The sequence below is a fragment of the Fukomys damarensis genome, unplaced genomic scaffold (assembly GCF_012274545.1).
Source record: "Fukomys damarensis isolate Sample0158 unplaced genomic scaffold, DMR_v1.0_HiC HiC_scaffold_20, whole genome shotgun sequence".
Lineage (NCBI taxonomy): Eukaryota > Metazoa > Chordata > Mammalia > Rodentia > Bathyergidae > Fukomys > Fukomys damarensis.
In genome coordinates, this window is record NW_022900932.1 from 23,716,304 (window position 1) to 23,730,971 (window position 14,668).

The following is a 14,668-nucleotide window of genomic DNA, read 5'->3' on the forward strand; positions in this document are numbered from 1 at the left end:
AAGATCAGCCTTACTATAAATTGTGAATTCACTACTCAAATATTTTAATCACTATCTACTACTTAGTATCTAGGAATATAAATATTAATGGCTTTGCCTGTTTGACACAATTCTTACAATATGTGTTTATTCCTGATTATATAAGGCATATCAGTCCAAAAATCTCATGATTTTGGGTATTGACAAATTATAACAACATATATGTGTAAAGCATAATGTGGGGTTCTGATATATTTTTACAATGTGAAATAATTAAAATAAGGTAAGTCTATAGCCTCACATTTCAAAAACATTTGAATAAATTTTTTAAAATTCTAAATAATTTTGAAATATACAATGCATTATTTATTATAGTCACTATCTGTATAGTAGATCTCTAAAGCATATTATACTTGTTTCATGGAAACTGTACTTTTTGTACAACAACTCTCCTGTCCATACCTACCACCACAATTACTCCTGCCTCTGGTATATAGTTTTGTTTTTTACATATAAGTCATACCCTGTGTTGTCTTTCTATGTCTGGCTCATTTTACTTAGCATAATATCTTTCATTTGTTGGAAATGACAGAGACCCCAATTTTAAATGCTGAATGATTTTCAGCGGTGCATATAGGCCACGCTTTTTCTTCATCCATTCCTCTGATGATAATTGCCTGGACTTTTTCCAAAGTTTGACTATCATTACTAGTATTTCAACAAAAAAGGAAGTAGAAATACCTATTTAGCATATTGATTTCAATTCGTTTGGATATATAACCAAGAATGGAATTCCTGTATCATATGATAATTCTATTCTTAATTTTCTAAGAACAGTTCCATATTGTTCTCAATACTGGCTATAGTAATTTAAATTTCACCAACAGTGGATAAGTCTACAACACTGACAACACTTTTCTTTTGTCTTTTTGATTACAGCCATTCTTAATAAGTGTAATGTGATAGCTTGTGATTTTAATATGTATTTCCCTTTGGATCACTAATGATGAGCATTTTTCATATATTTATTTACAATTTATATCCTTATTTTAAGAAGTGTATATTTAAGTACTTTTTTCTTTTTCTCTTTAAATGGAATTGTCTTGCTATTGAGTTGTTTAATTTCTTTTTATTATTTGAAAATTAGCCCCTCAACAGATTGTGTCTTGCAAATATTTTCTCCCGATTTGTGAATTGTATTTTTACTCTATTATTTCTATTTCTTTGCTGAAGCTTTATAGTTTGCTGTAATTGCACCTTGTTTGTTTAGATTTTTGTTGTTGCTGTTATTTGTATCAGGGTTCGCTAGGATGCCAGCTTTGAGGCGGGGGAGCTATGTATAGCACTTGTAAGGCTGGCTTACAATGGCCACCCACAGAATCGGATGTGGAAGACTCCAAAAGTTCTGTCTGGTAGCTGAAGAGCTGAACAATCCAGTGAAAGGAGAAGGACCTGGAGCTATGGCAGTGTCAGGCTGGAAGCCAAAGGGTCAGTGTTGGAAGGCTGAAGAGTCTGAGATGGAAGACTGAAGGATCTGTGCAGACAGATGTCCCTCAGTGATGCTGAAGACTTTAGCTCTTCTGAAAAAAAAAAAAAACAAAAAAAAAACGAGACTTCTTTCTCCTTTCTGTTCCATTCTGGCTCCAAGCCTCTTGATTGGTACCACTCACAGTTAGGGTAGGGCTTCTGTCATCAGTAAATCTATTCAGCCACACCTAGAGCTATGCTAAACCCCTCAGTTGGACATTTCTTATTCAAGTTGACACAACAGCTAACTATCGCTTTGCTGTTGTTGTTAATTCCTATTCTTTTCAGATTGTATTCAAGAAATATTTGTCCAGATCAATGTTGTTGAGCACTTTCACTGTAGGATTTTTCTAGTAGATTTTAGTTTCAGGATTTAGGTTAAATCTTTAATCCACTTTGAGTTGGTTTACTGTTTAAGTTGAATTTTGTATATGTTGTATTGTGTGTATTTTGAATTATAGCTTGCATATATGCTTTAATTTTTCTACTTGAGGATGTCAGTTTCCCAACACAGCATGTTGAAAAACATGTTCTTTCTCTATCACATTTTCTTTTCAAACTCGTTGAAAATCAACCGATCATAAATGTGTGATTTCTGAACATTCCTGTTTCATTGGTCAATATATCTGTTTCAGAGACAGTAGTATGCTGTTTAATTATGATACCTAAGTAGCAGATTTTGAGATCAGATAGTGTGACACCTCTAGCTTTGTTCTTTCTCCTTTAATAGCTTCCATAGGAAATTGATTACATAGGAACTTTGGGGATATTTTTTTCTTCTATTTCCATGAAGAATGATATGGGGATTTTAATGACTGTATTTTATCTATAGATCAATTTAGGTAACAAAAATGTCAATGATATCAATTCTTCTGATTCTCGAGTACAAGGTAACTTTTTCTTTATTTGTGAATTTATAATTGGTGTCATCAATTTTTTATACTTTTAGTAAAGAGCTCTTTCACCTCCCTAGATAAATTTGCTTCCTTTTAAAAAATTCTATCATGAGTACACTGATTTATTGTATTTTTATATAGCTTATTGTTAGTGTGAAGAAATTATGGATTTTATGTTTGTTTTCATACTTTGAAAACCTTTCTGAATTTGTTTGCCAATTGTAAGATTTTGCATAGGGATTTCTAAAAAAATGTCAGCAAATAGTTTTAGTTTGTGCTTTCCTTTTTAGATGCCTTACATTTATTGTTCTTGTCTAACTACTCTGGATAGAACTTGCAGTATAATATTGAAAAGAAATGGTGGGCATCCTGGTCTTGATCCCAGTCTTAGAGAAAAATGCTACCAACTTCTCTAAGTTGTATGTTATTGTTGGGCTTTTCATATGTGGTGTTTATTGTGTTAAAATACATTCTTTCTATGACTGATTACTTGAGGTTTTTTTTTAATCACAAAAGCATGTTGAGTTTTGCCAATTTCTTTTTCTACATTTGTTGAGGTAAAAATATGTTTTGCAATACTCTTCTTATTTGCTAAAATAACCCTAGGACACCTAACAGAAAGGACTTTCCCTGAGGATATTTTCCTAATCTTCTCCATATCTGAATGGCTTTTGTCTTTCTTCAATTTCCAAAAATTCTTCTAGATGACCTCAGTTCTCCTTTTTTTAATCAAATTTTCTTCACATGTTAGCCCCTATTGATTTAATAATACAAAAACTGCTAAGAAGAAATATAAAGGCCAGTATACTTAGTCCATTTGAATTTTTATATGCTAAGGTCACAAGGTTCTCTATCCATTGTACTCAGTTTCATCTTTCTCTTATTGAAATCCTTTATCTAAATAGAAATTTAGTGTCATTCCTTTGATCTTATAAGTCACTATATAAAAATTTAAAACAAAAAATTAAAATTTAAAGCACTAGATGTTATATTATCTGAAACTTCTTGTATTAAATTTCTTTTCATAATGATTTCTGAAATTACAATCCAGGAAAGGCTGTTGTTAAACATGCTTTCATTTAACAGATAATAAAACTTAATTAAATATATATTTACTTTACACTGCTTTGGTTTCTGTTAAATTCTAAGTAAAAATTAATGTTCAGTAACTAATCTTAAATGATTGATATAGTTGTCTCTTGCTCCTAATTAATTTTTTACTTATCTTCAGAAATTATTTATATCACCATACAAAGTCTACTTTTAAAAACTAAAATATCTCTTTTTATTATAATTTTTCCTAAAATGTACCAATAAACTCAATTAAAGCTGAAAAAAATAATTTTCTTGTCACAAGAGAGGTAATATACTTTAGTGTGAAAGAAGGTGAAAGAATGTAGTATATTTTGCAGTAATTACAATTTCTATCGTGAAAGCCAAAATTTTTTTTATTCTTCTAATTATAGAGTTGCATATTGGCATTTACACTGTTACCTTCTAACACTGAAAAGTTTCCAACATCTGTGTATTAAGTATTTTATAATGCTGAGAAATAACTTTAAGTCACGTCTTGAGATATTTATATATGACTACCTTGCTAATTAGTGAGACTACCCTCTCATTAATCTTTAAGTAGAGTGATTTGTATCATGAGTGACACATTCCCAGATAATGGCATAAGAAGTACAACAATTCTGAGGAGAAAACGTCCTTAGGATGGGTATTGGTGAGATGAGCAATGATAAAAGATATTGAAACTAAAAAGGAGCTCTGATCTTGTAGGGTGAATAAACCACTCTAAGGTGTATACTTATATATGGGAAGACACTGGAGGTCTTTGAAACAGGGATTGGCATGATCTGACATATTTTTGCAGTGGTTTTTATAATACTATAGTGAAAATAGTGTTAGGATCTTATAGGAGGAAGAAAGGAGTCAGATAATTATTGGTATTATTAAGATGAGAAATGGGAGTTGACAGTAGGATTTTAGTAATGGAGAAGTTGAAAAAGTTGTTACGATGATGGGTAATTCAACTGAATTTGAATATTGGAAATGAGAAAAATAGGAATCAGGAAGAAGGTCTTTGGATTAAGAGCTAGAAAATGATAGACTTGTGTTTTTCTCTTTCCCTTTGATAAAGAGGACAAATTAAGCAGGGTGGATCCATTAATAAATAAAATGAAGATATAAAAAACCTAAACTCAAAATTTATCAACTAAACTAGAAAGTATCTTATGTTCATAGCTTTATATTGTAATTTACAACCTTCTAAATATATGCTGAAGTCTTATCTACTACTTGCTGTGTATTTGTTTCTTCTTAGAAGTTTATATTTAGCATTTGGTATGGATTCACTTTCCCTTCTTTTCCCTCAACCTTACTAAATCTTGTTAGTGACACATTTGCCACTTTGAACACCATCTGTTCAGCAAGGATGACATGGATCACCCTGTTTCAATTTTCAGTGCTGTTCTCATTCCTAATAAAACCTCCTCCCTTTTCTCTCATTTTTCTCCACAGCACTTGGTTTCACTATCTGACATACCACATATTTCCTCATTTATTCATCACCCCCTCTACCTTAGTAAATTCAATGACGACAACAATTTTAATCTGTCTTCCCCTTAGATGGATTCCCTTCTTCTCGCAACAGTTCCTGAGACATTGTAAACATCATGTAAATATTAATTAATTAATAAACAAATTATTTAAACCATTCATGTGTTTTGGGAAAAAGACTGAACAGAAAATTTGGGAAGAGGAATTTTCTCAAAAAAATATGAGGCCCCCAAAAAATATATGAGACATAAGCAAAGGAAAATCCATCATTGGAAATTCAAGAGAAAAGAAACAAAATGGGTGGATCTTGCAACCGTAACGCTGAGTGAAATAAATCAGACACAGAAAAGTAAATATCATCTGGTTTCTCGTACAGGATAAGCCCCAAATATAAATAATTTAAGAGCAAAATAAAAGAAAAATTGTAAGAAACATGGAGATAAACTTGATAGAAAAGAAAAGAGTATTTGAGGAAGGTGAGCACAGTGGGGACAGGGGAGGTAAAAATGATTAACATACAGTATGCGTATATACTAATTCCTGAAGTCAATGTAAAATTACCATGCATTGCAAACATATCAGTAATTTCTTAAGATTAACAATGAGTAAATAATCAGAGTCCTAATTCTCTTCTGAGATTCAAGGCAAACTCTTCAACTGAGAGGCCTTGTAAAAATAAAAAAGTAAAGTTAAATACTTCCAACATAAAATGGCCCGGTGTAAATATTTTCATTCCAAATTGCGGAACAAGAAAATAGAAAGGAACTCGACCAAATCAAGACAGCTACCCACCCGGAAAAACATTAAATCCTGCAGCTCACTGTGCATCACCCAAGGGAGGTTGTGGCGAGATATAAACTCCACAGAAGTGGGATGGGCCTGCCCCATGGAACTGCAGATTGCCGTCCACACTGCCTTTTTCTTGGGCTGGCTTTCTCCACTGCTTGCAGCTTTCCTCAGCAGACGTTTCACTTTCCTGGCATCTCAACTTCTTAAAGTTTCCATTTCACCTTTGACTTCCCTTTCACAGTCTCATACATTGTCCTCTCACGTTACACTATCTGGTGTCCAGAAATTCTTTTGAAATCTTGGACTAAGCCTTCATGACACCATCATGCTTGCATCTTGTGTGTCTGAGAAACGATCACGATGTGGACGCAGCCAAGGCCTAGCACCTTGCAAGTAGCAGGCTGGTCTCCTTGGTCATGGCTGCAGAGGACTTTGAGTGCCTGGAAGACCGAACCTGGGGAAACGCTTTCTTCTGTGGCACTGAACAAATAGGACACCCTGGGGCTCTTTACTGGTAGCAAAGTCTTTCAGTCTTGTTTACCCTTTTATACTCTTGAGTTTATGAAGTTTGGGGTCCAATTCCAGAGATCCCTGTAAGCCATCTTTCCTGTTGTTTTGATTCAAGGTAGTTGACTTCATTTTAGTGCTAATCTTTTCTACTATCATATTCTGTTGGGATCCAGCTTTTCAAGTACTTCCTTTCTATTGGAACTCCAAACTTTTCAAATCATTCACCTCATCTTATTTTTCCTCTCAATTTTCACTGTAAATCTTGATAAAAGCAGTCATAATTGTCCACACCTCAGCCTGAATATTAGGCAGACTTGACAATTCCTCTGCCAAATTAGTCTGCCACCTTTAAGTTCACACTCATACACAGTAATAGAGTATGGGCAAAATGAGAACAAATTCTTTTTTTTTCTCATTGAGTTTATTGGTACATTTTAGGGATACAGTACAGTTACATTCATTATTGGGCTCTTGTACCTTTACATGACAGGTCTTGGTTCTCATTTTTTCCCCTTGTCCCTGCCCTCCCTTCACCCCTCCCCCCTCCCCTTTACAAACACTTCATTTCCATTATTAAAAGAATCATATCACAGAGATATATGCACACCCATATTTATAGCGGCACAGTTTGTAATAGCTAAAACTTGGAAACAGCCCATTTGCCTATCAGTTGGAAAATGGATAAAGAAGATGTGTTTTTTCTATAAAATGGAATATTACTCAGCCATAGAGAACAAATTCTTCACAGAATGAAACACACATGGTCTCTTGTCCAGTTTCCTATGGAATTATCAAACACAACTGAAGCCTCATGAGCACAGCTTTCACTGTCTGCATGCCTATCAGCATTTTGTTCTTCTGGGATCCAGTGGGAATCACTCAAGCTTGACTTAAAGGAAATTTCTGCTCTACAATCTGAGTAGTACCTGGGGGTGTCACTGTGTCATTGTGTCAAAGTGTCCTTGTGAGGAAATGCCTCTCAGTAACTGTAGTTTTAATATTTTGAGCCAGCTAATTCTGTTGTGAAGGCAGCTCTGTGTATTGTAGGATATTTAGTAGTATCTCTTACTTCTACCCAGGAGATACCAGGAGCACACACCTCCCAACCCAGTTATGATAAACAGACATCCCAGGAGCTTGTTAAGAGTGAAATTTTATTTTGAGTATTAGGGGTGAGTTAAAGCCAAGCACAGGGCCAGCCTTCTTTCTTGGGAAAATCTGTTCTGTCAGATTGGATCCTTCCTATTTATTTAATGTTGAAATATTTCTTTTAATAAGATGATTCTGACAGTGGAGTATAAGATTTTTTGTGGTGAGGTTTTCACATCCTTTTTGTTTTTATTTAAAATGCATATCTTTTGTCCCCACTTTGTAGAAAAGAATAGTTTGAAAACATATGTTTATTCTACTTTTTTGTTTTGTCTTAATTTTACAGCCTATGAAATCCAATGCTTTAGAACCTTTGGCAAAAAAATAATTCTATCTCCTCTTTTACTTTGAAAATGTTTCCAATTACTATAGATTGTTTGTGAGCTATTTGCATGAAGGCTTCAGTCTAAATAGTGTATCTTTCTGAATGCTTTCTCTAGGAATAATGGAATTTTATCTTTGAAAGTTTATCTAACAGAAGCCTAATTTATTTTCATTTTCTGCTCATGTATATGCACATCTTCATGTATATCCTGTCTCAATATTCAGTTAGGCTCATGTGTCAGGTGTTGCCTACTTAGTGTTTCCAGTTCCCAAATGGAATTTTACATGAAAAACTTTTGTTGTTGTTGTTGTACCAGGGACCAAATTGGGACGTTGCGCTTGCAAGGCAGGTGGCAGCACCGCTGAGGTAAATCCCTGGCCAGGAAAAACTCTTGTCAGCTGTTTTGTCTTTCTTATCCAGATGTCCTCCTCTCCAAATTCCCATTCAGAAGATAAGAATTACATTTTGTTTACTTAATTTTGGTATGTGTTCTGACCATATGGATTGAGATTGTGCAAATTCAGTGTATTGATGGTGCAACTGATGTAGAGTAGGCGTGACTATGGACTCTTAGTTTCCACTGTTGCAGCAGCAAAGGTGTCCTTTATATATTTTGAATCTCAGGCATTGACTGTGCCAAATTTTAACCTAAGTATTGTTGTTTATACAAGGGGGCTTGATTCCAGGTTCCCTCAAATCCAAATTTTGTATATGTTCAAGTTCCTTATCTAAATGATATAACATTTACATATTATCTATTCTCATCCTCTTATATACTTTAAATCATTTTTAGATTACTTATGGTATCTGATATAATATATGTGCTATGTAAATACTTTTAGGTGTTAAAGACATAAAGATAGAACCTATACAAGTTCAGTATAGATATAACTTTACTTTTTACAAATAGTTTTGATCCACAATTTACTGGACCTGTGAATGTGGAACTTACAGATATGGATATCAGATTGTATCCATATAAGATAATTTTAATGGAACTATATAAAATGAATTAAATTACCTGCATTCCATGTAAAGAGAATAAAACTTTCATTAAAATGTAATACATGATAAAGTAGCTAGGAAAATTATGAATACTACATGTAGCGTTGTGATAAGCCCACTATAAAAATAAACTAGCTATTTTTGGTGCATAAAATCATATTTAAGAACTGTTTGTATATGTTCTACTGATGAGAGCCCAATATTTTGAGAACTGTTTAAATTATAAGAATAACATCTCAAATTTATGATTTTCTAAAGAAATTCTCTAATATTCTTTCGTATATTTTCTTCTTGTTCATTAAAGAAAAATCACAAAAGAAATGTCAAACTATAATATGTCATGAATAACATACACTCTCAACGACACTAATAACAACACTATCCACTCATTTACAGACAAACTGTAGCCTTTTCTAGGCATATTTGAATTGTAACTTGAGAATATCTCTGGCCCATGTGATTGACTGACTAGTTAAATTATACTAACAAACGACACTTGGCTCCTACAGTACCTTCTACTTTTTCAATTGTGTCTCATTTCCTCTTCCTCTTTATCCATTTAACCCTCCTCAATTATTTTTCTCTATGAATTATTCCTTGTTACCAAAATCATTTTGTTAATAATCCTGAATAAAAATAGAACATGAAAAATTTAAAATGTGTTACCATTTTATTCTTGTTTCACAAATCCTTTAAGCTCCTTTTAAATACTGATGGTACTTTGAAATATTCTAAGGCTAAACCTTCATATCTAATAGACTAGTACTTGCTTGAAGGGGTTCTTTGCAAGTTCTTCTATCTTGATTTTTTTATATATTGCTTCAACTTTTGTCATGAGGAGAACAAAAAGGCATTTATTGCTTCCTACTGGAAGAATACATGGTGATGTTTATCTTATCAGAAGAGTCCAGGAATTGCTGACACTTGGGAGCTAATTTCTAAATTGTATCCCAGTGTTTTCTGTCTTATGAGATCCCAAAGACTTTACATCTTAAATCAATACAGGCACGGATATTAAGAAACAATTCCATGTTAACTACTACTCCTACAGCCAATTACATCCATTGCCTGTGGATATGCCTACACTTAGATAGGCAGTCTAGAATTTTGAGGCCATATTCAACCTGATAAATTTCAAGGCATTGCAGAGTGCTTGAGGATCTAAAATTAATACTATTTTTATGAAAAAACTAATTCTTGTAAGAATAGCCTTGTACTACATACTTTTATGTAGTAAACTGACCAGCTTTTAGAGCCTGTAAAGTTACCTTTGTAAAGTTTGTTTGTTATATATCCTCCAAAAGCATGCCTTCAGTGACACCTTTTTCTCCATCAGACCCCCACCTCCTAATAGCTCTAGTTATGAACTTATCAGTGGATCAATCTACTTATGATTACACCATCCCCTTGATCCATTCAACTTCTAAAAGCCCTACCTCTGAACACTTGCTATTTTAGGGGGCATTGTATATCTAAACTATTACAGGAATAGTTTAAGGACCTGAGAGCCATTCCTTTTAGATGAAATTCTCAAAAAGATAGGGCCTCTATTTTTCCAGTCTTTTCAAGACAGTGGAAGCCTAATGTAGAAAATCACCAATTAGCAAACAGCCATTGTAATCACATTGACCAACCTTGCCTTGAATGTCCTCCAGTATTTTTTACACAAGCTCACACCAGTGCTTAAACACTGTTTGACCATTTATTTCTTTCAGCAGAATTGAATTCAATCACTCTCCACAATTGCAAAGGTCTTGAATAAATTTTTTTTATCCATTTAATGTGCTATTTTTCTTTGCTACCTCTAATAGAGAGACAAAATTTGCACAATTTTCAGCTTTAGTTATTGTAAATGTGGGAAAAAATGGCTTTTCTTATTCTCTACATTGTTAGTTCACTTTCCATTTTCCCTAAGAATATTCACGAGGTGGTGCTATGGCTACTCCATAACTTGCTGTCAAATAATAATAACTTTACTCTCAAAGTTTGCCATGATGTATTTCACTTCTATTATTATTTTCACATCATTCTAGTATATTAGTAGTTCTTGGAAGCAAAATACATAATTCTATTTATAGCACTCTTATTTTAGCAATGGCATTCCCATTTATAAAATTTAGTAATTTTCCATTGCTGAAAATTAAATGAATATTAGCAATAAACTTCACTTTTTTCCAAATCAGAAATGTTTTAAGTAAAAATCATATTTTAATGATAATTAAATAATTTAAAGATATTTGTATAGCAGATTTGTAAAATTCCCTCTTTAACTGTAAATACTTCTATAAATTTTCCCATATACATAAATGACACAGATTTCTAAAGATTTTAGGATGTCAGATCAAGACAGTAAGTGAGAAAGGAACAGTCATGGGTAAATCTTAAATGAAAGGAATAAGTCAGTGTAGGCAAAAATGTGGATTTAAAAATGTAGCTTAAAGGGATATAAATCCTCCTAAATTTATAGACTTTAAGGGAATTTCCAAAGAATGAAAGGTAATAACATTGATTTGATTCATTTAAATTTCAAAATATGGGAACTAACATTGAGTCTTTGATAAAATGTAATAGAAATATGGGTAATTATCCAGCCATGTAGTACAAAGAAATATTTTTTGAGATTCCAATTTGATATAAAATTGTTTTCTGTTACAAATGGTAAATAATACATACATTATACAAAATATAAATGTTCATTTTTTGGTCAATCTAGACATAATTATAATAATGTAATGAGAATAGATATTGCACATTCTTTATATGTGATTGTGATGACAGGTATTATATCCACTTTTAAGTGAAAGGAACTGTGATCAGCAGCATATTTGTTTAGGCATTAATTATGGGACTATATTAAATGTTGCATATACATATATACATACTTTTAAATATGGCCTATATATTTTACTTCTATATTATATTCCTCAAATTATTCTTTTAGCAAGAAAAATGTTGTTAGAAAGATAAAATGAAATGTTGAAATTCCTATTAATTAACCATTTGGGTTTTTTTTGTTGTTGTTGTTTTTCTGGTACTGGGAATCGAACTCAGACTTGTGCTTGCAAGGCAGGTGGCAGAACCACTTACCTAAATCCCTGGCCCTATTTCTATTAATTATTGGAAAACAAATTTGTCATTGTTGTATCCATTGTATATTTTATAAAACTGTATTCATTGCTAAGAAGAAAATATGTATAGAAACTATAGACATATAATTCTTTCTATAATTATACCTATTTTGTGGAATACTATTCATGTTCCTTTTCAAGATTAAATGACAAAAATATTCACAGAATTTGTTTTCAAATTTTATTCCTTACCAACTGAGAAGTTCTAAATATAATTTGACCATTTCTGCATCGGATATTTCAAACTCCTTGAAAGAAGTTGTGCAAAATAATTCTATTGTGCAGTAGACACCCACAAACTGGCTGGATGATGATGTAGATGAGTTGTTGTCAGTATTATGACCAAACATAACTGTGCTATGCTGTAATATGATGATAAGTTGAGTGTGTCCTCACATAAGCAGGAATCCTTACTCATGAATAAACAAATCTCCATTACCTAAGAGGGATGTTTCTCTTTGATTTTCCTCTTCAACCTTGTGATCAGTCTTTGAAACCTCCTGTCTACTTCCAACCAATTTAATGTACCCTGGGGGCATATAATTCAGGTAACTAAACTTTCTTATATCATGTGTAGAGTGAGAGTTAACAGGCTCTGAGTCATGTTGCAAAGGCATTCTTGTGAATAAAATTAATATATTGGCATATAAAAGGGAATTGTCCAAGTTTGTTGTATTCTAGGTGGAGAGAAGAAACAGGAGGGAGGGAGAGAGAGGGAGAAAAGAGAAAAGAGGCGAGGAGAGAGAGGGAGAAAGAGGGAGAGAAATGGAAGGGAAAAGAAAAGAAAAAAGAACTTGGTGTGTACTGGAATTGTAGTTTTCATTTTGAAAATTATGGTTTTGTCTCTCTTTTGCCTAGTTTTTATTACTTTTATATCCCACCAATAGAACCACAATATGATCATCACACTAAATAAAATTTATGATCATCTCCTACCCAATCTATATTCAATCTCTCTAAATGTCTCCTACATGTGCTTTTCAATTTTTTTTTTCTGCAAAGTTTGATACAAATTGGACTCACACTATTTCTGGTGTAAAAGAAAAAGAACTGGAGAGGTTCTTCTTCCTTTATAGAAGGCATGTGTGTGTCCTCTATGGATCTAATTCTGATAGTTGTCACATGTAGATGTATTAGTAGTTTCTACTTTATGCTATTGTTATTTAAATGAAATAACTTTGTGGGGGTCCTTCTTAAAGACCAGGTCTCACTAAGTAGTTCAGGCTGGCCTTGCACTCACTGTATATCCCAGGCTGGCTTCAAATTCACAGCGATCTTTCTTCCTCATTCACCCAAGAGCTGGGATTACAGACATGCACCAGTATGTCCAGTTAAATAAGATAAATTTTCAAAAGCACCTAGAAGAGTAACTGCTGGGAAGCACTGAGAACTACTAATAACCATCATTAACATTTTAAGATATACTAACCAATCGATAATATGAGCCTGATATTAATAGTTAATTCTTATTTCACCTTTTCTTTTCTTACCCTGAGTAAAATAATTCAATAAGGAATTTTTGCTAGAGGTACTGTCTTGAGTCTTATTTTGAAAGTTTCATAGTCATTGAAATTGACTGATGACATGTAATAAATTATTCATGGAAGTACTTAAAACCTTCGGTAGAGGTGTCACTTTGTAATTTAATGTTTCATTGTTGTTCTACTGTGAAAAAGAACTAGAATTCTCCAGAAGTTTTAATTTTTCAAACTATTGCCCATCTTTTGACCCTTACCTTGTCAGAGATAAACGTCTGTTGATTGTAATTCATCATGTGTGTTGTAATTTTATTAAGGAAATGGAGTGCAACCGATGAGCTGCCTGTCCATGACAGGGTCAGCCTCAATGTTATCCAGCAATCAACTCTGTTCCCTACAGGGCAATGTGGGTAGCAGTTGGAATTGTCATTTTGTCTCTAGGGAAACAGGAGAATTAAGAGTCATTCAAGGTCATATACGACATGAGTGGCATCCAAGCAACAGAACTTGGGATATACTTAAGCAGATCACCTCTTCAGTGTAACTTTAGAATGAAGTTAGTAATTTTCCAGAAGATACTATTTTATACCTTCTTATTATACATTAGAACCCGCATCACAAATTTATTACCTCCTTAATAAGAGTATGAAAAGAGGCCCTAGATAAACCTCAGCATTGTTATTATTTGAAAGTTTAAACACTTTTTGTGAAATTTGGAGAGAAAGATAATGACTAGTCAAGATGGAGAAAACTCACTTCTATTTTTCAGCTAGTTTAATGGGTTGATAGCTTATAATTTACTTAACATGCTTGCATATTACTTCTGATTTCAGAAGTAGTGAGCTGTGTCTTCATTTATGTGCAGCACCATATGCCAGCAGGAGTAAAAGTTACACTTTTTTCAATGCTTTGTATAGCGCACATTTCCTGAAAGGAAAAGAAAAACATGAACTACTTCCAGATGGCAAAGAAAAGAACATGTATAGCTCATTAATTAAAAACTTAGTCTCATGCAGCTTAACTTGGTCCTTCAAAGATAATTTAAAAATAAGCGCTAGACATATGAATTTATTTTTATAATTTTCCTATTGAATAAGAAATAGCTGTCATTTATTGGATATTCAGTATGTGTCAAGCATTATTCTGTGGAATTTAAAGGACATTTCAAGTCAAGAAGATTAATTATTTATTTACTTTAATGTGTTAGAATTAGGCATGGTTAATTAATTTGGAGATTTTTATAGATACCAAGTGATTTTTAGACCCTGAGTTAGGCTTGTGATAAACAGACAATAAATAACAGGAAATTGGCACTGATTT

The 14,668-nt window shown here is 32.9% G+C and overlaps 1 protein-coding gene and 1 long non-coding RNA gene across 6 annotated transcripts in view; one reads left to right on the top strand and one right to left on the bottom strand.

Annotated features, from left to right (window-relative positions):
• Positions 1 to 13,759, bottom strand: part of LOC104849196 — a 29,447-nt gene extending 15,688 nt beyond the window's left edge. For both annotated transcript variants that reach the window (XR_004518265.1, XR_776667.1), the window contains exon 1: positions 13,606 to 13,759. This is a non-coding gene — a long non-coding RNA (uncharacterized LOC104849196). The remainder of the gene's footprint in view (positions 1 to 13,605) is intronic.
• The window catches only part of Ctnna3 (catenin alpha 3), a 1,561,788-nt gene that overhangs the window by 1,400,493 nt on the left and 146,627 nt on the right, over positions 1 to 14,668 (top strand). The window lies entirely within an intron of this gene.